Genomic DNA, 24,649 nt, shown 5'->3' with positions numbered 1-24,649 from the left:
GTCAAGATCACTTGTAGTCGGACAAACAAACAAACAAACTGATATCAGATGGCAAGGAAATACCTGAGCTGGCAACCCTCTCTGAAAGCTTCCGAACCACACTAGTACAAGGGCATTTAATCTCGATGGATTTAACATGCATCAGAACGGCTTAAAAATAGGAATTGAATTCTGAAGGTCGAAATATAGTTAATTATTTTGGCGTTTTGTTTTGTAGCAACACAAGGACAAAATTGGAAAGCATCTTATCCTTTTTAGCCACAGTCAATCAACTTGTACCTCCTTTTCCCTTATTCTGTATTACACCAATGGTAAGGGGAGGGGTATCGGACCCAATGCCTCATATTTAGCTCATGCTCTGCCCAAATGTATGATGGGCTCTTATGTAATTCGGGTTTCGAAACGATCTGTTTCTAGTGGTGATACCAAGAAACCGAAATTTTATTCATAAGCGACCACATCCTCAACTAAAGAGTGAAATTTTGACACAGTATCTTATTTTTGAATACTTCCTTACGAAAATCTAACAAAAATTTACATTGAGAAAGGCTTACATTGGCAAATATTATCCATATGAAGAACATTTCGGTAAATCTTCCACGTCGACTATTAAAACGACGCCAAGAATAACGCCAAGTTAGAATTTTAACGCCAAACTTAAAATGAAAGTTTGCTCAGCTGCTCTAAGTTTGGCTACTTTTGACTGCCTTTTTTGCAGAATTCGGCGGATTACAGCGGTCGCCGTGGAAATCAAGTTGTATCAAAGTTTCAAATGTTTTCTTGCTGATCTTTTTCCTAATTCAGTTTTATTAAAATGAACTCACGTATTTGGCCATAATCTCGACATCCCAGCTATGTCGGTATTCTCGTTAATGAGAAAGCAGATACTGCAGCCCGTACAGCTTCTTTTGCCTTAGAGTACTCAGTTCCTCTAGCAGATATATGCAATTCTGTGAAGAAATATATCGTTGCCAAATAGCAAGAAAGATGGGATTTGCAAATTAATAATAAGCTGTCTCGTATTAAGCCCGTTAATGAATTGTGGCCCATTCTTCCTAATATAAGATTTGATGTTAAATTGATGTGCTTTCGAATGGGAGACGCGTATTATACTGGCAAACACTTGCTCTGTAGAGATTCAGGACTAATGTATACAACATGCAATGAAAATCAAATTATAGACCATATTTTAACAAAATGCCCGGATTTTAACTCTTCTCGTTTATACTATTTTAAAACTACAATTTTAGACTGGAAGAACTTAATGGATGAGAGACCCCACCCATATTTGTTGCTTTTCTTTAGAAATGTTGGTTTCTTATCCCTAATTTAGGTTTTAACCCATGTTTTTACTAATTTTTGGGAAATGACTGTCTCCCAAGCTTTGTAACAGTATTTGTTTTCCCTTTTGATTTTTTAAAATAAAGCTGCAACCTTTTTTAAAAATTTCCGACTGGTAGTAATTGATATTACTTATTTAACCCTTTCTAGGGCCGTGGGAAGTATGCTTCCCACCAAATTTATCAATCTTTGTATGAAATTATGTAGATTGGCATAAGTTCTGACAATTTTTTTTAGAAAGAGAGAAACTTAGATGCTTCAGTTCTTTATCTCACACAAAATGGTGTGTCTTGATTTGTTACTTAATTATTCCTTAACCAAATTAATTAATCAAATGAAATTTATCTAATAAGCTAAATAAATCCCTTTTCTTATTCTAAATTCAAGCCTAAAAATATTTTAACATAATTTGACTAGAAAAAAATGGTCCTTTAAAGGGTTAAGTCATTTTACGTGGTTTTAAATTTTAATCATGTGTTTGGCGCAGTATAGCCGACACCGGCTTTTGTGCCATAAAACGCAAAATTCCATCTGCAACTTCAACACTCACTACAGATCGCATATTTGGCTGCATTTGTCAAAGGACAGTTTCTTGATTACGTTTGGGCATAGATCAAAAGATAATACGAATTACATTTTCTACAAATTTACATACGTTTCTACAAAAATTCTTGCAAACTCTTATCAATCGAAAGCTTTCACCAGATACTTTTTCTTTTTCAACACTGCCGATGATAAGTCATTTGATACAAGTATTCTCACGATATGCATCAAAAGTTCATAACGCCGTATAAATGCCCCTCCATATGCAGCAGGCATCACATTACCTGCCGAAGGATCTATGGCTTCAATGAAGGGATCTGAATTATCAGTGGCGGGCCTGGAATTAACTGTGTACTCGGCTTGAATATCAAGTTACACGGTGCTTGCAAATTCTTCAGAACGAAGCCTTCAAAAAGATGGTGATGAATTATTTATGAGCATGACACTCTGATCCCGAGAGTAGATTTGCATTCTTTTTGTATCAGTTCGAGCGATCTGAGTTCGCGTTACAACAAATAAGCAGTTTTATAAATACTTTATCTCTTATTAGATCGAGTTACACAGTTGGGTGGTGCACATTTGGTAAGCAATAGAAGGCGCTATAAATATAAAATTTTCAGACATAGAATTAAACATGCGTTTTATGGAAGGCTCTGTTTATGTATAATACTTAACGGTACAAAGAATTTCAATAAAAACACGATTCTTTTTGATATGGACAAAGAAAATTTTATCTCCAAATAAAAGCAAAGTAAATTAGTAAAACAGCCGGAGTGGTCTCCTAAAAACGTTCTCGCATACTCTCTAATAAACTTGTCATGCTAGAGAAATTCTTATATGGCATTGGCGTGTAAAAGTTGCGAAATATCAACTTTTGTCGTAAATTCAGAATTTTTACTGCATCTATCGTGACATCTTTGGCGAGTTATTTGGCGATTAATCCCAGGCATGCGTTAATAGTATCCATAAATAAAATTTGTGTTTTAAGAAACGAATTCTCAAGCGATTGAAACACAAATTTGACACAAAACTGCACTTTGTAGTCACAAAAACCCATATTAAACAGTCGTTGTTTGTTTCGCAATATATCTTAAATTCTAATTAATTTCCTAATTTTATCTTAATTTAGTCCATATTAACCTCATTCTAAAATATTCTCTTATGTCCCGATACAATCACCCCTTTTTATTTAATTATTTTTAACACGCGCTCTAGAAAATGGATGACTTTAGCATTTTCATTTAAAAATCTTCTTTCGACCAAGCATCTACTAAAATATATTTACATACATAGAATATCAATACTTGTATATTAACCCTTTAAAGGGCCACTTTTTTCTAGTGATATTATGTTAATTTATTTTTAGGTTTGAAATTAGAATAAGAAAAGGGATTCATTTAGCTTATTAGATAAATTTAGTTTGATTCATTAATTAATTTTGTTAATTAATAATTAAATAACAAACCAAGACGCATCATTTTGTCGGAGATAAAGAACTAAAGCATCTAAGTTTCTGACTTACTAAAAAAACTTGTCAGAACTTATGCAAACCTACATATTTTCATACAAAAATAAATTGATAAATTTGGTGAGAAGGATACTTCCCACGGCCCTAGAAAGGGTTAACTGCATGCTATTGAAAAATGACAGTTATGGAGTATCGATCTGTGAAGTAAATCTAACATGTAAATTTTCACGTTTTTATTTAGACTGTTAATCATTGACATGCGGTTAATACGCAAATATCAGAAAATTAAATACGTAATTTTTGCGATTTCTTCCGGACGATTGAATCTAAATTTAGCATAGAAAGCAAAAACTATAGTAACAAGAAAATATACCAGATTTCATTTAATTAAGTCAATGCGATTTTGAATTATAGCGTTTACAAGCTTGAGGAAGTACAGATCGACAAACGGTAAACGCTTTGTTGGATTTGATTCAAAATTTTATAAGTATCTAGAATACAGACGTAAATTCTGTTAATTTTATCTAGATATATCTCTTCGTTTTGTAGTTATTGTGTTAACTTATATTCGAACAGTTGGATTTCTTCAGAACAGAGTTTACTCAAAATGTGATAGAAATCTGAAAATTCGGTGCAACGATCGTACACAAAATTTCAACAGTCAATCTTATAGCGGTTATCTTGGTCACAGACAGACAGACATTGTCCAAAAATGTGTATTTTGAACTCAGGGAGATCCACAACATAGAAACTCATCAAAATCTCGAATTAGGAAATCGAGTTGATAGAAATCTACACTTTAGATGCTAAAATTTTGAGTCAAATTTCACTCATTTAAATTGTTTTGTTTTTGTATTATTCCGTTTATATGCATGCAAAAGTACAGACCAAAACACGGTCAACCCCTTGACGGATTTCATTTTAAATTTCGAATCAACATCATAGATCCAAAACATGCGAACCAAATTTTGTCTATTTAGCGCTTTATATTTTGTAGTTGTGTTACTTGTGCTCTTCCACGCGCTCATACAGATTTTTTGCTGATGGATTTCCTTAAAAATTTGTTAGAAAGTCCATAAATTTGATTTGAAAAAGGCATACAAATTTTACTCTTCTAGCTCAAATTGTTCTTCAGTTAACTCTCTTGACAGAGCGAGATATATCATCCAAAAAATGTGTTTTTCAGATTCATAGAGGTCTAAAACGAGAATATTCGTAAAAATTTCGAATTCGAAAAGTTTTTTTAAGGTGTTCGTACACACTAGAATTTTTAAAAAAAATTTTAACTCTAAAAATTCAGATTTTTCACAGTAGGTCCTTAATATATGTTTAAACTCATTTCAGTGAAAAAAAAACCATATTACACTAATTATTAATTTATATTTAATGAGCTAATTAGCATATTTTTTGAAACATGATATCTTAAATTCTAATTTGTACAGATACACAATTCTAGTTGGAAATGATGCCTAATATTAGTCTTCATGTTGCTAATATTAGTTTGCAAGCCTCAATCAAGTTATAAAAATATATCGTTTTTTAACAATTTTTTCATCAACGATGAATAGAAAAAGCGAGATTTTTTCTGTAATTTTAACTTTTAAACAGCTATTAAAAATTTATTTCTATAAATATAACTTTTATTGAGGCATAAAACATCCACGGTTTTATACAGATTATTTTAATATATAAATAATTGTATTTGGTTAATTTCTTGTCGTGTTATGATTGTTTGAATGAAGCAACATAGCGGAAAAATATCATTCTTCATAAAATGAATTTTAAAAAAACCCCCGAAACTAGAGGTTTTAGTGTAAGTACCTCAAGAAAAATAATTATAACTCGAGAAATATTCCGAATATTGCCAACATCTTAGTATCGTTTGAAAGCTAAAGGATAAGATAACGTTTTCAGGCAATAAAAAAATATTCGATATTTTGAACGATTTTCGAAGTTTCAAGTGTGTACCTTACACTAGTTATTTTACACATTAATTATTCTCTTTGTATACAAGAAATTAAAAATAGTAAAAATGTCAAGAATATTTTCAAATTTGAGGCAATTCTATACCATTCAACACGAGAGGAAAATCTAAATAAGAAAGATGGAATTATTTTCAGTAAGCTAATAGACATGCATGGACAGAATAATTAGGGTTTTTATCAAAGTGAATTGATGAAAAATATTTTTGACATTAATTTCTAAAAGAATTCTTGATATTGGAATACTCAAGAAAATTAATCTTTTCGATCAAATTAATAAATAACAGATAATTCTACTCACTACTTCAATATACAGATTTAATTGCAGAATATACAGAATATTCAATATACAGAATTAATTATTACAGAATCAAATAACAGATTTAATTCTACGCTCTTATCACAAACAAATGTATTTAATATTTTCATTCGACTTATTGTTTTGAATTAGATGCGCGTTTGCAATAACTAAAAATGTGTGGAATATTTTGATTTCAATAACGATTTCTTGATAAGGAAATGCAAATATTATTTTCATTTATATTCGAATCATTATCATACATATAACTTTATTATCATTTTTTAAATATATATTTGATAAGAATAATCAAACGCCTGTAAAAATTCTTAGTAAATATTGCGTGTATCATAACACAGTAAAGGAAATAGAATATATATTTAAAAAGCAATATCTCATCTCATTGAAGAATTTAGATCAAATGAGATGAAAATGAACAATAATGATGCAAGAAAAACATATCGAATTTTATTTATTTAACTCGCAAGTTTTGAAATTATTGTATTCCCATGTACAAGATCAAACAGATAGACGGACGGACATAATTAAAAAAATAGTAATAGTAAAAACAGTATACAGTAATAGTAATAGTAAAAAACAATAGTAATAGTAAAAAAATAGTATAAAAGAATAGTATTTCTTAAACCGAGAGGTCTAATATAAGAAAACGATTTATTGGAAAATATTTTGACGATCACAATATTCTAGATAAAAAATTAAAAATATATAATTTTTATCATTAATCAACAATGATATCATTATTCAAAGATAATTATGAGCTATTTATCATTAATCAATAATGATTAATAGCTCATAATTATCTTTGAATGATGATGATGAGACTTATTATTCTATATCACAACTATTCACATTCTTGAAAAGGCAATTTTATGTATTTTGAAACATTTCTGACAAATGATGAATAGCATCATGAATGGATATAAATTCAGCATTTTCTTTCGAAATTTCTTCGAAGCTCAACCACGGAGAAGAGGGGAGAGGGAGGGAAGAGCGGGAAACATCAAACATGAGAAGTCATAACAACGTTTTCAAAAGAATGGACGGCAATGGATCTTCGATGTTTTTTTAGAGTCGGATTAGAGCCGGGCAATAAAACCAGGTATGAGGGGCACATAAAAGCACATTAAAAGATCACGTCTTTGTATCGGAAAGTGGGAAAAAAGGAGGCAATAAAAATATCTCTCTAATCTCCCGAAGTGATTGATACCAATGCAAGGTCAAGTAAGATTCAGAGGCAAATAAATATTCCGAGGTGTCTGCTTAGAATACGTGATGAGATGGAACACGCGCACTCTTGATAACAGCAGCTCTTTTGAGGGGTCTAGGCCTTGTATAGGTGAACGGGGAGGAACATTCTTTCATTATCGACAACAACGGAATTCTAACGTCCCTGATGCAGCCATTTTTTATTATTATTGACGCTGATTATGCTGAGTAATTGACTCTTTTCAGCAGTGGTGTGAGAGAATTTTTAATTAGGCGATGGCAGGTGTTCTTTCTCCTCCAAACGATATTTTTTTTTCTCTGGTAGAGAAGGAATGGAAATAAGTAACGATATCATAAATTGCTTATAGTCATCGTGTATAAGTGGCCTGTTTTTTCAATTAGTTGTTCTATCGGAAGTCATGGTCATTATTCAAATCAAGTGGTAACAAATCAATGCATTTGCAAACAAATTGTTAAAAGTAGTGAGGGAATATATTAGATAGGAAATGCAGTCGGCCTCGGTTAAGTGAGTTCTGATGCATAATTTTCGGTTATGGGGTGGATTTTTCGAACACGAAACAGGGTTTTCAGTTGATTTCTGATTCCAATTACTTTATGATAAAAATGATTCTTTATAGTATCAACTGGAAAGTTGCTTTTCATCTGCAAAATGGGGGATGCATATTCTAGATGGCTTACCAAATATTATCTGTTAATTCCCCCCCAAGGCAAAACATGAAATTTTTTAAAGAATATCATGTGTGCTTAAGAAAATGTGTATTTCTTCATAGTGTTTTTTAATGAAAAGAACATAAAGAAACACTTGAAATATCTTATAGTAGTCTTACACTTTTCAGATGAACAACTTTGCTTGAGTACATTCAGTGTTGATTTAAAATATGAATGAATTTCTTAATAAAATTAACTTCAATAAATGTGACAGCATTTTTTTCCCCTGGCACAACACTTTTTCATTAAACTTTGTGAGTACATTAGAGCTGAATAGACATAATATGTTAAGCGCCAACCCTGTTTTGGCGTCCTGTTCCATATAGTGTACAAGACTTAGGCCCATTCCTTTTAGGTAGATAGGAAGATTACCTATTACAATGGATCTCATGACATGGAAAATTTCTTTAGTTTTTCATCGATGATGGTCCCTAGAACCGAAAACCTTCTTTCATTCAAATATATATAATTAGCGTGGAATATTTGTTAGAAATGTAAAAATCTCGGACGAGTTCGTAAATGGCCCACCGCTCAAAAGGGGTGGAAATAGTAAGGGGGTGAAATTTTCATTTAACTATAATTTTCTTAATATTGCAGGTAGAAAAATAGATCCAACTAGCTGATTAAGACAAATAACTTTTGTGTTTAAAGTTTTTCGACAGCTGCAATATCTTAGAAGTTAAAAGTGGAAAAGGGATTTTCAAGTCCTAATTTTGACTATTTCTAAAATCAACAATTTATATTGCTAGATAGCAACTTAGATTTTAAAAAATCTACCTTTGCCTTCCAGCCTGCCGAAAGGATTTTTTTATTCCATTTCGTGAGAACATTAAAGCCGAACAGAGATACTACGTTAAGAGCCAACCCTTTTGTGGGGCCCTGTTCCTTCTATCTCACGATATCCGATTTCCTTTATATTATAACAGCCAGAAATACATGTAAAGACGAGATGAGATTGCATACATTTGGATGCATTACTTGTGAATTTTAGATTAACATTTATTGAACAGAATATAATTTTTTAACACGTTGATTGACGCGAGACTCCGGTGTAGTTCAAACCTACTATCTAATTGTATCGAACCATCTATCTAATTAGATGACTTATCCTCTTTTATAATTAAGATATAGTAAAAAGGGGTAATCTAATTAGATATATGTCCCATATATTAGGCGAGTATCGTGACAATTAACGTGTTAAATGTATAAAGTAAGTCAACAATGATTAACACAGCCTGAATGGAAAGTACCAGTGAATAGCGAGATACGAAAAGAAGGTACATAGTCAATCATTTATGACTAAAGCGGTACAAACGAAAAGTTCATGTTCATGCGCCGAAATGAGGATCTGTAGGTGTTTTTGCTCATCCATTAACGGCTACAAATGCGATATTCTTTGAGGGAGAAGTGTCTCTGGTCGTAAGAGATGAAAATCAGATGCTTTCATTAAGGGGTCTGAATATGAAATAAAAAAGAATAGGAGTTTGAATTGAAAGAGAGTAGAAAGTCAATGAAACTTGCCCTTATTTGATTCTTGTTCAGCTTTGGGATTTAAATTTGAATTGAACTAGTAAAACTTATTGGTTGTTTCGATGAATTTTTTTTTATGCCGTTTAAAAGCAAATCTCTAAATATCGAGAATACCATATTTAGATCTGAACGAAAACTTCGTGTATATTATGTATACAGATTAATTTAATCTAGAAATTAACTGTGCGCGCTTGTGTAGTTCAAAATTTAATCTCAATTCGATATACCGTTGACTGATATGGCGTTTAATGTATTAAATAATATTAAATTTCGTAAGATTCAAATTATCTGTGTGAAAGTACGAATAATCATAGTCAACGACCTTTTGTTGAAATATTCCAAATATTCCATATTGCCACTTTTTGCGATGTAGATTTTCATAAATAAGGGAATACTCACATATTTCAGTATATTGGTTACAGATAATAACTAGCAATAGTAGTATTATTCTAAATCGTTATTATAGGTCAGGGAAGGCGAACTAGTGGCACGCCTTTGGTTCACACAACAATATTTTGGGCACGTCACCGATCAAAACGATTTGACTTTTAGTTCCAAATAACAAAGTTCACTATGAAGTAATTCGAACAAAAGCGAGTGATCGGTCGTGGTGCACTGTGTGCATACTCCCATTACCTGCAAGTGCAATAAAAGACAGCAATAAACAATCGACGTCTATGATTAAATACGTTAGCAAAAATTGTCATGAGCGCGGCAAGTTACTTGGCTGCAAATGTCATTGATCGGAATAGTAAGCCTTTTCAAGAGGTCGAGTTTTTGAAGGAAGCCTGGTTATCATGCGCGTCCTAACTTTTTGAGGATTTTGATAATAAAGATAATTCAACGCATCAAAGATATTCCTCTATCAAGAAACACAATAAAAGAAAGAATCTTAAAACTGGACGGAAATGTAACAGATGACATTAACTCCGCTCCTTTTATATCGCTATGTCTTGACGAAAGTACCGACGTCACTAAATCTGCACGTTTAGCTATTTTTGCTCGATATTTTGTAGAAAACGTCATAAAGGAAGAAATAATTGCCATAACAATCGTTGCCAACAAATATAAAGGGCACAGATATAAAAAATCGCGTGCTGAGAAAGAAATTGATTTGAAAAGAATTGTTTCAGTAACAACTGATGGTGCTCCAAATATGGCGGGAAAAAAATGGTTTCATTAGTTTATTTCAAACAGACGTAGAACATTCAATTCTGGAATTTCATTGCATTATTCACTAACAAACCTTGTGTGCTAAGAGTGATTTAACATCTTTTGATAATGTAATGGCGTTAGTCATAAAAACAGTCAAACAAAACATTAACGTCAATCGTTGGCCTAACTCTTATGAAAATTGACTCAAATTGATTTTATTTGTCACTTGTAAATGATAAACAGATATAAAAATGTAACCCTAAGATAAGCGTCAAAACTTACAGTTTCTAGTTTCTAAAATTCTAGGTTGGATTGTACTGAAGCCGGATGGCCGGCCACCAACTGAATACTCGGAAGTGTACTGTATTTCCGAAAACTAAATGATTTTTTCAAATCAATTAAAGCTTCATTGCATCTTTGTTCTTCTTATAGAGATACATACTTCCCCAAGTCATTTTTTATTTTTGGCAAAAAACAGAATTGTTCGCGGCTCTTTTTTCATGAACCGAAAAGCGATTGCAAATAGATAATTCTTTTAAATCTAGATCCAAGAAACGATTTGGGTTCTAGTTTTGCTGATGATAAACAAGAAAGAATGAGCTTAGCTTTATCATGATTCATACCTTTGAATTCTGTTTAGTCTCTTCTATCAACAAGCCGAATCTAAGCATTCCCCAGAGAACATCTGCTTCTGTTTTCCTTTTCGTATTAATTTGGTTCCAAGACGGGAACAATTTCTCAGCGCAGCAATTCATTATCGCACAATGGTGATCGCCAGAACGTGGCTGAAATAGTATTTTCCCCGGAGGAGGAGATGAGTTGAGTCATCGTTTGCTGGATTCCAGCCCACCTGGAAACACGTAACCGCGGTTCACTGTTCTTTCAGTGGCACATTTCCACAAACGCGGAATACCAAGATGTGTTATCTTGATGTTTCAGAGTTAATGTTAAATAGAGTAAGTGCCTTCACAGAAATGGTCAATAATATTTAAGTTGCCAAAAAGCAAAGATAGTTTTCTTATTAAATTCGTGCTCGCTTTGATTTTCAACCCAAGTTACGATTCGACTCACAGGTTGCAAGCAAAATTTATAGTTTTCATTATTCTTTTCAGGCACATTTAGATTAGCAGGCACAAACCGAAACTCGCCGAATAACAAGCGAAAAGTCGCCAAGTAATTTAAACCTGTGCCAAGTTGAGTTTAACGGGCATCGCTGAGCGCATTTTCAGTTTTCATTTAAAATAATCATAATCTGTTTTATTACTCAAATTTGGTATAGAAAAATATTGAAAATTTGGTTCATGCCACGAAACAAATTAAAAAGTTTTTTTTTCACACACACACACAAAAATGGAGTAGTGCTATTGGTACCTAATTTTATATGCAATGAAAATCGTTAAATGAATCTATTTTTCTAAAGGAATTAAATGCCATAGCAATTCTCCAAGATTTTTATATATTTTGGAAAAATTTCTGTACAGAAAAAGATAAAAGGATTCATATGGACAAATTCTCAAGGACATTTTATATTTTGAAACAATCGAATAATTCAATAAGTATACATTTTTCTTTGTATATTAAATAACATATATATGTAATGTTTTTCGAATCCTGTCGGCTAAATAATATGCAAGATTATTTTGGTTGAAGCAGAGTGCAGGTTTGAAGACATAGAAGAGACTTTGTAATTTTAATTCTCTTTAATATCCATCTCGGGAAAGCAATTTATTTACAAGCAGACTCAGCGCGTCACAAAAGCAGAAGTAAGAAAAAAGCGTAAAGGGGCCGAAACAAATGATCACTAGCCTTATATAACATAGGATTTCCGGCCATGCGCGGTTGGAATACATATGATGACCTTTGACAAAGGCAAAAGTATCACTTTCATTTGATACATAGTACCGATGGCGCATTATTTTTACAAAGGGATTAATTAAACCAAAAGTGGAATTGGATCACGAAATAAGAGAATATTTTAGAATGAAGTTACGATGGGCTAAATTAAGATAAAGTTTTGGAAATTAATTTGGATTAAATTAAGAGTTTAAAATATCATTATATATATATATATATATATATATATATATGAACTCTTTTTTGTTATGAGTGATGACCATTTTGATTTGGTCTCTTGTGGAAATAGTTCTAATAAAGTTGTTGCGCTAGGCTTCGCTTGTTATTTGGCGAGTTTTCACTTACGCCGACTAACCGAAAAGTACCACTTTTCATTTAACAATTGATAAAAATTATACAAGAGAGAAAATTCCATCTACATATTAATAATTACTGTAAATAATGTGAAAAATACATAAGACATGCTTTCTTGTACTTAGAACAAAAATGGACCTAAAATGTTTTATTTTGAATTTAATTTTTAGGTTTTACATTTTCTGGTGGACTTAAATAAAGGAGAAGATATACAATATTATAGGAAGCATGTTTCTGGAAAAATGTTAAATTAAAAAAAAAAAAAAATTGATTCGTTTTGTTTAGTCAAATGAACAATTCATTTTGATGCAACAATGAAATCATATCGTGTTATATCATATTATTTTGAGACATGAATAGCCCGATATATGCCCTGACACTCCCACTAAATTCGTCATCTCACTAGAGAAGAATTATTTAAATTAATTTGTACAAAGCCAAGAAGCACAATGGATCTTTGATAGATCGTGTTTCTAACATGCAATTATAGAAAACTTCACACCCATAAATAAAATACAACGAAAATAAATGTAATTAATATCGATCATATCAATTGTTCTTTGATTTTATAATTTAAAAAAAATGATATTTCATCAGAAATGCATTAGACTTGAATCCTTTAAAAATGATTTCAAAACATGTACATCTATACTTATAATAAAGCTCAATGTGTGTGTGTGTGTTGGCGCTCTGCAGGCCAGGTCATTTGACCTACAGCTACCAAATTTGGTACATGTATACCTTAGAGAAATGTGAATGTGCACCTGGGGTCCCTTTTTTTGAAATTTTAATTATAATTTTAATTATTAATTAAAAACTAACTTTCCCGCCAAAAAAATCATCCATTTTCCCCATCGCCAACTTTTCCGCCAAAATAATCTTCCATTTTCTCCACCGCCAAATGAGTAAGGCTTCAGTTTTGTTTTTCTCCCAACAGTAATGAAGCTGGGGTTAACATTTTTCGGCGGATTATTTCAAACGATTCTGTTTATTTTCTTAATGTTTTATGCATTTAAAATTAAACATTGTTAATTAATCCATGTTTCAGATTCATTCTGAAGTACTTTTGAATTAAAATAACACAGAATAAAGGAAATTAAAAATGTATAATCTGCATAGCGTTACCCCAACTGGCGAAAAAAAATTCACGCATGCGCATTGTTCTCATTGTTGTCATGACAACCACTATCAACGGATGATTTAAATTATTTTTAAGTTAGTTGCATGCTTTTGTAATTAAATTGTATTTATGTTAGTTATATATTTTTTTGTATATGCTTATAGTTTTAAGTACATCGTTTTTTAAGTAGTTTTTTTAAACCTGTTTTCGACCGATTATTTTTAACGATTCCTTTTATTTCCTTAGTGTTTGATGCATTTAAAATGAAACATTGTTAATTAATCGATCTGTTCATGATGAATCTGAGAATCTGTTGACAAATTCTTGAGATATTACATAAATTAAGAAAGATATTCTTTAGTGCCCATAAAGTTTAAACGCTCAGTGACTCTATTATCAGTAATCATATTATTAAAAAAAATGCTTTGTTTCAGTAAAAAATATTATTATATTAATTGCAGATTAATCATTTACACTTTAATTTAAAGCATAAATTCTACGAGGGGTAACAGAAAATTGAGAGAGATACATATCACGTTATGACTGAAAGCCTTTATAATATTATGAGTGAATTATATGACTATCAAAATTTGAAGTTTTAAAATATTTTGCTGAAGAATCTATTAAAGTTGGAATTGCATAAAATATTTAATTATTAAAATTTTAACGAACATTAAGATTGGCGAACCGGCTGGTCGCGAAAGGTGGCTAGTACTTATAATAAAGCTCAATGTGTGTGTGTGTTGGCGATCTACAGGCCAGACCATTCAACCTACAGCTACCAAATTTGGCACGTGTATACTTTGGAGGCCGGGAATGTGCACCTGGGGGTTATTTTTTCGAATTTTTAATTAGAATTTTATTAATTTAAAAAATAAGCGAAATTTTGGCGTGTTTCTGCTGTAACTTCCGAAAATATTACCGCACAAAAAAGAGTTTTACATGAAGTTAAAGATCAAAAATTTATCTTTTAAATGATACCAATGTTTTAACCTTAAAATTAAATTTCTATTTTTAATGAATTTTTAAATAAATATTTTAACTATATTTTTCAACAATTTTTTTCGTACAAAATAAAAATAAAATTTAAGCTGCACGAGCACGTTCCGCATTCATGGGAAAAAATTAGCTTCTTTCAAAGTGTTGCCATCACATTGATTAAAGCTCCAACTAAAAATAAATTAAATCTTTTTGGAAATGAAATCTGCAAAAATATAATTTTCGGCACGTGTCTGTAGGAAATGAAACAAATATGAAATATTATTTTTTCTAAAAAATAAATTCAAGAATAATTATTTTATGATCTTTTACACTCTCTATATTATTAATCGAATAAATCAGTTTTATTTTAAGGCAAGTTTTGTTTAATATGAACAGGATACCCATTCAAATCAGGTCCACACAGCTAATTTGTAAACCTTTAGTAAGACACAGATCTGGTAAAATGGTCTAAATGGAAAATGATTTTATGTAACTTGATTCAATAAATGCTCTAATAAGTAACAAATTTTTGATTTTACATAAAGCTTCTGCTGTGGAAATCACGTTTAACAAAATGTTCTTGAAACACTAATATTTTAAATAAAAAGAGTTAATTTCCAATCAACTGAATCAATCACTTAAACTGACTGATTTATGAAAATTTGAATATCACTATTCAATAAAAAAAGGATAATTTTAGATTTTCCATCGATCGTTTCAAAGAAAATACGCCAATCAGAGCGCAGGTTTCTCAAGATTAATAAAGCCTAAGATTATGAAAATGTTGAGTTTTTCTAAATTTTTAACATTCAAAACTTCATAAATAAGTCATAGTTGATCGTGGAAAATAGAAACATTCATACATTTAGTTAAAATTTGGTGCTTCCAGAATATTTCTCAGAATATGATATCTTACTGCATTAAATTTAGGCTTCATAATTTTTGAAATATATTTATAGGCCGGAACAAAATATTATTATTGATTTCATTTCAATCCTTTTGAAAACAAAACTAAAAACTGAATTTTATGCTGAATCTGAGAAATTTTTGTTGAATTATTGTTTGAGATATTACATAAATTATGAAAAATATTTTGTAGTTCACATAAGACTTAAATACCGAGCGATTTTGTTTGCAATGCTTATATTCAATAATAATAATAATAAATAAATAACAATAAAGATGATAAATAAAATAAAACGCTTGGTTTTATTAAAAAATATCTTTATATTAATTGCAATTTCATCATTTCCACTTTAAATTAAAGTTGACGTTTTACCGGAAATGACAACACATTAGCAAAATATATATAGTAAATTGAACGAAACGATCTAAACAACAGTATAAGTTTGGTATGATTATCAAAATTTGAAGATTAAAAATGTTTTGTTTGAGAATCTATTAAGAGACCATTCACTTAAAATATTTAATTGAAAACTGTAGCGAGCGGTAATACTGGCGAACCGGCTGGTCGCCAAAGGCGGCTGGTATAGAATAAACAAGACACACTATTTCCATACAAATTTGACGAACTTCGATGTTCACTTTTTTTTCAGGAAGGTTATATATGTATAAAAGTATCCAAAAGACATAATTGCTATTGGACAACTACAGAACTAAAGAGAAATAATGATTCATTGCGATGATAATTTTAATCGTTATAAATAGGAATATATTTTCAAAATACAAAGAGCATCAGATTAAAGGTAAATATATTTGGAAAGAATAATAAACACGCACACCGTACACGATTTTAATATAAGACAACTATAATATGTTTCATAAAAAAATTGTCCAATTTCCGAATATACTTTTAAAAAGAGAATAAACATCAACAAAACTGTCCGAGAAGAGCAGCTGTTATAAAAAAAATAACATGGATTAACAAAATAACAATTAAAATAATATGGTTTATGAAAAATTAAGCAAAGGTAAATAGCGTTTTCCTTAAATTTATAATATTAAACAATTATTTTTCAGATAACTAATTCATTACTTACTAACAGAACAACAGTATAATTAACTACAGAATAATTCATTAATTTATTAACAGAATAATTAATTACTTACAATAATTCCATCCAATATTCGCTGATTTCAAATTATATTATGCAGAATTATCAAATTCAACTGAATATTGATTGAAGATTCAATTTTTAATTAACTATTAAACTATTATATACAAGATTATTTCTAAGTTTTATATTAATTTTATATCCCTTATTATTTTTATTTATTATGATGTTGTGCACTTTATAAACTAAAAACGAATACTGCATGTCCATGAATTGCAGTTGAAGGTACCTTAATTATTAACGGTTTGAATTTAATAAAAAAATATGACCGCATAATTTCAATAGACATTCAATAAAAACTTTTATAAAGACTTTTTAATTAATATTGCAGAAGAAAATATCAACACAAACAGCTTTAGAACATATGAAAAATATAACTTCATTATTTATCTGTAACTTCAATTTATGATTCTATCGATCATCATTCAATTTTTTGAATATCAATAATTTTTTTTGATATAAAAAAATATATATTTTGTTTATATTTTACGAATATTTAATATCCAAAAACGCTTACAATATAAACACTAATTATTATATGCAAATCGATCGCTAAATAATTCGGTATATGGATGGTAATTTATAAATAATACAAGTTGATAATTTTGGTGATAATTAATTTAGTATAAGATATCGCACAGTAAAAATATCTAATAAACTAGTGGTTTGAAACAACAATGAATAAAAAATTTTTAATGAGATTCAAGCCACTAGTCTGAAAACATCATAGCATTAAATTATTTCTGGAATTAATCTTTTCAATTTTATTACATATTTTTTTATTACATAGAATCGATATTCTGCGCACAACAAATCTATTTATAGCATCTCAACACGAGTGATAATAAATTCATTAACTAAAGCAATCAATTGTTATAAAATAAGTTAGGAAGTATTTTTTAAAATTTATTAAAGTTAGAGAAAAAAAAAACTATATAGAAATAATATAGGTATCACTGAATTCTTTTTAATTTTAAAGAAGTGCAAAAATTACTTTTGCGCTTGATTCGATGTTAAAGAACATTAATTAACATTCTAATCAAAATTTTGAAAATCCTTTTTTTTTAATGAACACTTATAATCGAAATATAACTTCATGTCACATTTGATTAGCCCTTGAACAAATTGTTTTCCTTGTATATGCTTTCGAATACTTTTTTTCCTTTATACATACCATAATTTGTAGATTCTATGTCAGCTTGTAAACATTATAAATTTAAAGTTACAATAATCGAAACTGAAAAATAGTGGAAAAAAAGAAGGCAATTAAATATATCAAATAAACTGTAGACTCAAGCCTTGGGTTAAGAAAGTAAAAAAAAAAAAAAAAAAAAATGTGGAATCAACATATTAATTACGAGTTTTTAAAACTTCCTACATAAATAAACGAGATCTTATATAGGGTATGTATTGCTATTTCACTTTGTATTAGAGCATAATGAAGTTCCGAGATACTGAAGCCAAGGCACAAGTGATTTTTGGTTTCAACTAATTGTTGCTTTGTTATAATTAAAGGTTTAGAGGTTTAAATATCAAAAAATCTACAGTTTGATAATCAAACCCAGTTGTTTATTAAAATATCTAAGATAAGAAAGGATATCATATAGAATAAAAGAAATTAATACAAATACTTTTTGAAAGAACAAAGTTTAAATATGAACATGCAAAGAATGAGAAAATTATGCTAATTTTCACATAAAAGCTGTTAATTCTAAATGAAAAAAACAAACAAAAAAAAAACATCTTTGACATAGTATATATTAGATTCATAAGTTTAATCCTTTAAACTCGACAAAGTAATTATATGCATGATTATATAAAGAATATTAGAATAAATTTTTTTCCTCTTTCGAGACATAAAAAAAAATATATAATAGCTTAAATGATTTTTTCCGACAAATTAAATTGCCACTTCTTAAAACTTTTTTAAATTCTGAAATTAAGAAAGGTCAAACCATTGTCTAAGATAAACCTTTTGAGCTCAAATGGTTAAGTTTCATGTTACCTTGTACATTGTTAAGTTTCATGTTTTGTTGAACCTTTAAAATGACAAAAAATTAGCACAATTAATTTTTTCAACAATATTTCAATTCTTAAAATTGGGACATTATGTTTTTTTACACAGTATAAAACTTCTGAAATTTTAAGATTAAACTACAAATTATTATTATAAAAAATCATATTATTTAAAAATTTTTAGTTTAAATAAACACATATTTTCAAAATCATATAATAAATAAAAATTACTATTACCATGCTATTTGAAACAAATATGCTGAGAAAAATCAAATAATTCGTTTAATATGCAAGGCAAACGTTCATTTCGCTTTTCATCCAGTGCTGTCATCTCTTGATGCCAAACGGCAAAGCTTTTCTGTTTGCAAGACAATTTGCTAGGATGACAGGTCACATTATTACGGCGAAATCTTTTGGGACACGCAAGGCAAAGCTGAGAAAACAAACGCGGCGTAGTGTCAGCGGCGTTTAGACAAACAAACAATCGTAATCGTTTGGTAAAAGGGGTCCCTGGAAATGAGAATATGCCAGGTGCAGAGATCTGTGGGCCAACAGATTTAGGAAAACAACACAAGGCCTCCGTGGAAAAGATGACGGATTTGTAAAAGCGGGGAAATCAGTATTGTTTATTTTTAGAGCTGCTGCCAGGTTTCGCCTCGCTGTGATTGTTTCGCTTCATTGCAGCGGATCTGTTTTCTTTTTAATGCAAACACAGGTGAAATTCTTTCGGACCAGATTAAACATGTACTTTGCAAGTGAATTTTGCAAGCATTATTATTTAAATAAAGAACAGACAAACGCGTAATTCGCCCTCAATTTACACTGACTACCAGATACACATTAAATTTTGCTTATATAGAAATTTTCCAATTTTCCTAAATTGCAGATAATAATTTTCTTCCTTTATTTCGTTTAATCAGTTAACTGTTTTAACTTCTTCGAAAAATGCATATCTAAATTGTGTCGCAAAACGAGTATACTCGTCAAATACAGAGTATGTGCTTATGAAATTATGTTGTAATGAAATGACTTTTATTTTTTTTATTTCAATAATCACATTTATTTATTTATTTAAACTAACATGCATTTTTTTGCACATGAACCATAAAAAAAAAGCCGCCTCTTGAAAACATGTAAAAAGGATGCAAAAGGATTCTCATTCCAGTTTTTTTTAAAAGCCACGCCACTTATTAAATACTCTAAACCAATTTATGGTTGCCTATTTGATTCTGGAACGACTAATACAACACAGCTATACATTTAAGAAAAACAATTCATATTATATGCGGGTTTGTTTTAGAAATGATTATTAATAATCTTTTATTCGTTCATTTGATTTCGACTAGGGCTCAAAATATTTTAAACATCTTGAAATTTAAGAATATATTTGGGTTTTTACTAAAATTGTAATTCAAACTGCAAATTGTCACTACTTATTACTCCTGACGAATAAACTCGTCATAATGCAAAATTTTGTACTTTTTCCATGACAAGCATACTCGTCAAAAACAGTTAACTTTTTAAACAGATAGTTAAAAATTGTGCGGGTCTTTAACAGGGATTTCTCATATATAATAACACTCTATGGAAATATACCACTCGATATTTTTGTCAAATTTTATTCACTGTGTTGAAGGTTATAATCGAAAGAAGGTTATAAAGAAAAAGCAATAACAAAATCGCTCGTCTTTATTCGGCATTATTTGCTTAGATTAAATATCTAATACCGTATTCAGAAAAGGCTGTTCGCCCTTTTCTGAGAGTGCCTTACATGGCATTGGTGTACAATACTCACGAAATATTAAATTCTGGTTGAATTTAGCCTTTTTATTAAATCAATCGGGTTATTCTTGACAAGTTAATTGCCGATTAAGTCCTGATATGTCTTAAAAATATCCGAAAATCAAATTTGTGCTTTAGATATGTTTTTTTTTCACAACCGATTGAAACAAAGATTTGACACAGAACTGAACTTGTAGTCACAAAATCTCATACCAAATTTGATACATTTAAGTCATTGCTTTTTTTCATTGTCGCGTTTACATGTTTCTGAAAATTCAGACTGACGGACAGTTAACCAATCTTTGGTTTTGGCTCAAAATTTGACAGGTGTCTTCAGCATAGGTATTAAACCGAAACCTATTCACCGAATCTTACCTATCTAGATCTCATAGTTTTGTGGTTATGGAGATAACTTACATTCGAACAGTCGGACAGACGGACTTCCACAGAACAGATTTTTCTCAAAATTTGATAGAAATCTGCACATTCTGTGTAAAATTCGTGTGTCAAATTTCACCCATCTAGCTCAAATAACTTTTGACTTATCTTTGTTAGATAGACGGACGGACATTTTCCAAAAATATGTTTTCCGAACTCAGGGAGGTCCAAAATGTAAAAATTCGTCAAAATATAGAATTTGAATTTTTTGACGATCACTATACTTTCTCTATATTACATATACGAGAAAGTAAAAATGTGTTGTATTATTGTAAAACGTATTGAAAAATAATTTTAAAAATCTGTCAAAAGTAGAGAAAAAAAATATTAGTTTTTTTTATTACTATTTAAAGGTAAGGTAAAAGTGCCTGTTGTGAAATAGCTAATGAGAAAAAGTTAAGTTTCGATTAATTTTTTAGTAAAAATCTAATTAAAGTTTTGAATATATTTCTTATTGAAAACATCTAAAATCCAAGAAATAACTACGTGTCAAATATGATAAGTTTCGATCTTACAGTTTGACCTGTCAAAGGATTTCAACAATTTATGCATCAGGTATATCTCATGATAAAACTTATAGATATTATGGCAGTTATAAACATTATCAAATAAAATTGTTTAAATCCGTATCATATATCTCTTTACAATACGTTTTATTCTAGTCTTTAGATTAATTTAAAACCATTGATATTTTTAGAAAAAAATATCGGCTGTGAATGAACATCTAGGCAAGTAATTTGATACACATACATAAAAAAGTCAACTGAATAGAATTATTAAAAAATTTAGATTCTTGTAATGGAAAAGTTTTGAGAGAGTAGTTAATTAACTCGGTAATGCAATCTGTATATCTCAACAAACCTGTCCCTTTAATACATTTCCAACGACACCAATTTTGTGAAGATGCGACCATATAAAAAGTTACAGCAATATCCAATTTTTTTTTAAAGTAGTAAGTAAATAAAAAGTTACAGCAACATCCAATTTTTTTTTAAAAAAGTAGTAAGTAAATAAAAAGTTACAGCAATATCCATTTTTTTTTTGCTGGCGACTGTACAAAAAATCGTAATCAACAGACATTTGCTTACGAAATAGTTAGAAATTAACAGAAAACTCTCTCACTAATTCCTTAGTAAAGGTTTTAACTCTCTGTTCATTGTATGAAAAAAGCGAACTGTTTGTTTGTTGCTTATTCAGCCCCTGGATTAAACACCAATTCAAACCAAGCCCAAGAGATCGGGGAAAGAGGTGTGCAGTATCTTCTGAGGGTAAAGACCCCTGAACATCCGAGGGCAGAAGTATGACTTTAGCACGTATGAAGATGACACCCACATACTCGCTTGCACAACCCCTTTTTACATGGGGGGGGGGCTCTTTCACACACAGAACACAGGGTAAAGAACAACCATGCCCGAACCAGGACTCGAACCCGAGACGCCCAGATCATGGGGAAGAGCATTTTATGCTTCGAAATATAATAAAGAAAATCAATTATGCATGTTGGTCGCCTTTGTTTCGAACAACTAAAAGTAAAATTTAACAGAGATTTACTATTTTAATTACAAGATCATATACTAAATTTCATTTATTTAAGTCTTTATGCTTTTGATTTACTGCCCATACATGCATATGAAACTATAGACTGGCAGAGGGTCAATCTTTCGATGTATCTGATTCGAAATTGAATGATAGTCTACACTTTAGATACTAAAACAATATATTATAGTTCATGCTTCTAAGTTGTTGTGATTCTGACTCATTGTGTTTGCATGAATGTGGAGAACACACCGACAAATGTTCAGATCACGTTCAAAATTTGATTAAAACTGAGCTTCAAATTGTATTTTTCTACATTGCTGCATTTTTAGTAATCGTGTTGTTGTTTCTAATCGCACTTGTCATAGACAAGTCCACTGACTTTAGAAGCCAGTGATTTTAAGCCAAGGGTGCCTCTCTTGTTTTTCAGTAGCGCCATTTAGGGCGAAGAGTAAGACTTAGCTACACACGACACTATGGAGCGGACTTCATTCATGCATTTCATTCACTCATCCACAGCTCATAACTTAGACCTGAATCAGAGAACGGTCACCCCTGATCCAGTACCTCCAGTGGTATTACACTATGCACGGAGGATTTTGTAACCACGACAGATTTGTACGTGCGCCAGCCAACACACACACACGGAGAGTCTTCGGCCAGCGGAGTTTTAACTCGCAACCCAAGGGACTCGAATCCAACGTACTACCAACCAGGCTATCCCGGCCCTTTATTAATCGTATTTAATTATTAGTCAGCCACTTTGTTAACGATTCTAGTTCACTTAGATGCTTAAGACTTTTACATGCACTTTAGATGCTTAATATATGAAACAAAATTTCATCCATCTAGCTTTATACATTTTGCAATTATTGCGTTCACTTGTATTCGAATAGGCTCACAGTCTTCCTGTGAATAAATTTCGTTCAAAATTGGATAGAAATCTACAAATTTGGTGAAAATATTACATTCCAAATTTCCAAAATGTTTTTGAATCACCCTGTTCCTAGACAGACAGAATTCCAAAAATGCATTTTTCGAACTTCAAAAGATCTGAAACTTGGAGATTCGTCAAATTGAAGAATCATTTAATTTTTGACGATTATAATACTTTTTTGTTAGTGAATATACTATAAGAGAATATAAAAAAAGTATTACTGTATCATTGTTAATATGTGCAGTTCTGTCCAATTCTTCTTTATATATTGGTTTTCAATGTTTTCTTTGTCCCGAATGATATTAATAATAAGCCAAAAAAAAAAAAAACCCAGCAACAAAGGAAAAGAAGAAAGATATTATTTGCCAAGACAGAAAGAGAAATCTAAACCTATATTTCATCACTTTCCCTACGATAATATAAAAAGAAAGAAAGAAAATATAAGCAAGAACATGTTTCTTTTCTTTCGTGAATCACAGCCAAGAGGGAAATTTATTTCATTTACGATCGCTTCTCTCCAATTATAAGAACCCCTACAGGAGCCAGAAGAATTTTTCTACATACAGTATCATTTATATGAATCCGGACAAGAGATAACGAAAGTTATCAAATTGTTTCTATGGCAACTTTATAACAGAAAAACAAACAAAGGCAATTGTGAATGCTATAAGCAAATAGAGAACTATAATTACTTATTAAAATGTTCAATATAATTGAAATGAGAACGGCCATGGCAAAATGTGACGCTTTGAATTTTTATTAATGTAGATGGCATAACACAGTTGGTTCAATCATTTTACAGACTTATTGAGGATGTATGGTTAAATTTAGTCAAATAACTTTTTACTTTCTTAAAGAATTTTCACAGATTTTAAAATAGTCCAATGAGATTTCAATCAAAACGTCGCTATATATACAGCCGAATTCAGAACATTCCACTCGGTATATAATTTTTTTATATACCGAGTATTATCATATAATTTTTAATGCTGTTTCTTAGTTGATAAATTTTCGAGTTTTGACTGAATTATTATATAATTTTACCTGACATATAAAACACTATTATTAAAAGTCATACTTTTTAAAACGTACCAAGGCAATTTTTTTTTTATTATCCAAAGTTACGTCTTACTAAATTTCAACATCTTACTAATTTTAAAATATCTAGAAATCTCTTCTCTCCCAGTTAATTATTACTGTCATGCACCAAGATTCAAAATTAAAATACTGGATTTTAAACACTTGATAAACATTTACAAAAAATTTGAATACTTGATTCTTAA

At 30.3% G+C, this 24,649-nt stretch overlaps 1 protein-coding gene across 3 annotated transcripts in view; it reads right to left on the bottom strand.

Moving 5' to 3' along the window:
• The window catches only part of LOC129969440 (ADAMTS-like protein 5), a 166,230-nt gene that overhangs the window by 115,635 nt on the left and 25,946 nt on the right, over nucleotides 1-24,649 (bottom strand). The window contains exon 1 of one of the 3 annotated variants that reach the window (XM_056084011.1): nucleotides 18,911-19,050. The exons of 1 other annotated variant lie outside the window; for it this stretch is intronic. The gene's annotated coding sequence lies outside the window, so the exon portion shown is untranslated. Of the gene's footprint in view, nucleotides 1-10,896; nucleotides 11,013-18,910; nucleotides 19,051-24,649 lie in introns of those variants that run through there. One more of the 3 variants, XM_056084012.1, reaches the window with a different exon arrangement.

Source organism: Argiope bruennichi, chromosome 5 (genome assembly GCF_947563725.1).
Source record: "Argiope bruennichi chromosome 5, qqArgBrue1.1, whole genome shotgun sequence".
In the NCBI taxonomy this organism is placed as follows: Eukaryota; Metazoa; Arthropoda; class Arachnida; order Araneae; family Araneidae; genus Argiope; species Argiope bruennichi.
This window is presented reverse-complemented; position numbering and strand designations above follow the sequence as displayed.